Below are 4,038 nucleotides of genomic sequence, written 5' to 3'. Positions count from 1 at the left end.
GCTCGTTGTTGTGGTTCTGTTCGTCGAGTTGGAGGTTTTTGTTGCAAACGTTTCGTCCCCTGGCTGGGCGACATCATCAGTGCTTGGGAGCCTCCTGCGAAGCGCTTCTTTGTTGTTTCCTCCGGTGTTTATAGTGGTCTTCCCTGCCGCTTCCGGTTGTCAGTTTCAGCTGTCTGCTGTAGTGGTTGGTATATTGGGTCCATTGTACAAAATACCATGCAAGGACTGCGCTAAACACTATATAGGACAAACAGGAAGACAGCTAACGATCCGCATCCATGAACATCAACTAGCCACGAAACGACACGACCAGCTATCCTTAGTAGCCACACACGCAGACAACAAGCAACATGAATTCGACTGGGACAACACTACTATCATAGGGCAAGCCAGACAGAGAACAGCCAGGGAATTCCTAGAGGCATGGCATTCATCCACAAACTCCATCAACAAACACATCGACCTGGACCCAATATACCAACCACAACAGCGGACAGCTGAAACAGACAACTGGAAGCGGCAGGGACAGACCACTATAAACACCGGAGGAAACATCAAAGAAGCGCTTCGCAGGAGGCTCCCAAGCACTGATGATGTCGCCTAGCCAGGGGACGAAATGTTTGCAACAAAAACTTCCAGCTCGGTGAACAGAACCACAGCATTGATTAGGGATAGTCAACACGGTTTTGTGAAGTGTTGGTAGTGCCACACCAACCTTATTGAGTTCCTGGAGAAGGTAACCAAACAGGTGGATGAGTGTAAAACAGTTGATGTGGTGTATGTGTATTTCAGTAAGGCATTTGATAAGATTCCCCAGCAACACATTTTCAGATTTGATAAGATTCCCCATGGTAGGGTATTGCACAAAATAGAGGCATGGGATTGAAGGTGTTTTAGCGGTTTGGATCAGAAATCAGTTAACTGAAGGAAGACAGAGGGTGGTGGCTGATGGGAAATATTCATCCTGGAGTTCAGTTACTAGTGGGGTACCACAAGGATCTGGTTTTGGGTCATCTGTAGTAATTTTTATAAATGATATGAATGAGGGCTTAGAAAGACAGGGTAGCAAATTTGCAGATGACACTAAGGTCGGTAGAGTTGTGGATAATGATGAAGGATGTTGTAGGTTACAGAGAAACATAGATAAGCTGCAGAGCTGGGCTGAGAGGTGGCAAATGGCATTTAATGCAGAAAAGTGAGAGGTGATTCACTTTGGCAAGAGCAACATGAATGCAGAGTACTGGCTAATGGTAAGATTTTTGGTGTGTAGATGAGCAGAGGGATCTCTGTGTCCAGGTACATCGATCCTTGAACACTGCCACCCAGGTTGACAAGGTTGTTAAAGCAGCATATGGTGTGTTAGCTTTTATTGGTAGAGGGATGGAGTTTCAGAGCCATGAGATCATGCTGCAGCTGTACAAAACTCTGTTGTGGCCACATTTGGAGTATTGCGTGCAGTTTTTGTCACCGCATAGCAAGGATGTGGAAGCTTTGGAAAGGGTTCAGAGGAAATTTACTAGGATGTTGCCTGGTATGAAGGGAAGGTCTTACGAGGAAAGGCTAAGGGACTTGAGGCTGTTTTCAATAGAGAGAAGGTGGGGAACAAACTTAATTCAGACACAAGATAATCAGAGATAGTTTGGACAGCGAGTCTTTTTCCTCAGATGGTGATGACTAGCACATGGGGACATAGTTTTAAATTGTGGCATGATAGATATAGGACAGGTGCCAGAGGTACTTTCTTTACTCAGTAGTAGGGGCGTGGAACACATTGCCTGCAATAGTAGTAGACTCGCCAACTTTAAAGGGCATTTAATTGGTGATTAGATAGAGAATGGAATAGTGTTGGATAGATGGGCTTCAGATTGGTACCCCAGTTTGACACAACATCGAGGGTTGAAGGGCCTGTACTGTGCTGTAATGTTCTATAGTTGGATTTGTTCAAAAAATCATATTCAATGATTTGGAGATGCCGGTGTTGGACTGGGGTGTACAAAGTTAAAAATCACACAACACCAGGTTATAGTCCAACAGGTTTAATTGGAAGCACACTAGCTTTCGGAGCGACGCTCCTTCATCAGGTGATAGCGTCGCTCCAAAAGCTAGTGTGCTTCCAATTAAACCTGTTGGACTATAACCTGGTGTTGTGAGATTTTTAACCATATTCAATGAGACAGACAGACAGACGAAATTTAAAAAAAAAAGACATCGGGGCAACTTTTAAAACAACACAGAAGAAAGGTGGTTCATGTCTGGAATGAACTTCCAGAGAAAGTGGTGGATGCGGGTACGATTACAACATTTTAAAAAACATTTAGATATGTACATGAATAGGAAAGGTTTGGAGGGAGATGGGCCAGGTGCAGGCAAGGGTTTAGTTTGCGATTGTGGTCGGCATGGACCGAAGAGTCCGTTTCCATGTTGTATGACACAGTATTAAAGGAGAATTGGTTTAGGAATTGGAGGTAGAATGTGTTAAAAATTATATTTTTTGATAAGGAAGTTTACACAATTCCACCTTAGAGGGATAGACATTAAAGCCATTGCTTTTCTTACCTATGTAAGATCACCTGGAATTGGTCATGAGGTATACCATTTCCAATTTTGCAGGCAACACAAAACATTCAGCAGCTTCATAACTTGTGATCAGGACAGTTGCAGAAGGATATAGACTGGGACCCAACATAGATCTGTGAGCCATATACATCCCCCACCAGAATATTTTGGCTTTTGTGACAAAGGCTGTTTTACTGGTCAACAAACATACAGCTCAGTGTTTGCAGAATTCATAATTACATTTCCTTACACAAGGATCACAACCTGAGAGGGAAAGAAAGTAAGCTGCTCCTCCTAACAGAGGCCCTTTCTCTCCTGTGTGCTGCTCCAGGTTTACAGCTGAGCTTATGAGCAGCAAACGTGGGAAAGAATCAGCTTGTGATTGGAGGGAGCTTGGGTCGGGTCTCCGTTTAAAAGCATTCGGGGGGGATCCAAGATGGCGGCGACCCAGCAAGACTGAGTCTATAGTGCTCCTCCCAAGACTTGGGTACAGTGGGTCACCTTGTGATTGGAGGGAGCTTGGGTCGGGTCTCCGTTTAAAAGCATTCAGGGGGGGATCCAAGATGGCGGCGACCCAGCAAGACTGAGTCTATAGTGCTCCTCCCAAGACTTGGGTACAGTGGGTCACCCACCCCCTACCACGCTCACCAAATCATTTATAATAGTTGTGTAATTTAATTAGTTGTGTAATGTTACATTTAAACAATTTAATCCTAAGTAAAAATGACAAAAGGAAATGGAGCCCGCAGCTCTCAGCAAGCAGGAACCCCTCCCCCACCCTCTCCAGCTGCAGCAGAGGCGTCCACAGCCGCCCCGGGGTACTTACCTACAGTAACAAGCCTTGTGGAGATGATCTCCATGCTGGATACGAAGGTCAACGCTTTTATTGAGGAGTCCCGAAATCGATGGGACTCACTCTCGGCCGCGCTGCAGAAGCACGACCGAGACATTAAAGAAATCGAGGTCGCCGAAAAGATATTAGTTTGCTGGGCCTTCCCAAACGGGAAGAGGACGCCAGCTTACAGCATTCCTCCAGCAGTGGATGCCACAGCTTTTAAATCTGGAAGCTGGATCAGGACAGGTAAGGGTAGAATGGGCCGACTGGGTCGCAATACTCGGGCCCGGCCCGAACCAGCACCCACGCCCGGTCCTGTTCCGGCTGCAGAGCTACAAGGAGAGGCAGATACTCCTGGAAGCCTCTAGAAATCTTGGAAAAGAACCCCAAGCTATGATCTATAAAGGATCCAAGATCATGTCATGCCAGGGCTTTTCCCCAGCTCTGGTCCGAAAGAGGAAGGCATTCGACGAGGCGAAGAAGCGTTTAAGGGACTTAAATATTCAGTATTCCTTACGCTACCCAGCAACACTACGCTTTAACCATGAGAGATCCGTGTATAACTTCGGATCGCCAGAAAAGGCTAAGGAATTCTTGGACTCTCTTAGATAAACTGTAAGACATAATGGATGTTGGTTTGCCTTTCC

This window comes from Chiloscyllium plagiosum, chromosome 1 (assembly GCF_004010195.1).
Source record: "Chiloscyllium plagiosum isolate BGI_BamShark_2017 chromosome 1, ASM401019v2, whole genome shotgun sequence".
In the NCBI taxonomy this organism is placed as follows: domain Eukaryota; kingdom Metazoa; phylum Chordata; class Chondrichthyes; order Orectolobiformes; family Hemiscylliidae; genus Chiloscyllium; species Chiloscyllium plagiosum.
The sequence above is the reverse complement of the archived record's forward strand: the minus strand, read 5'-3'. Positions refer to the sequence as shown.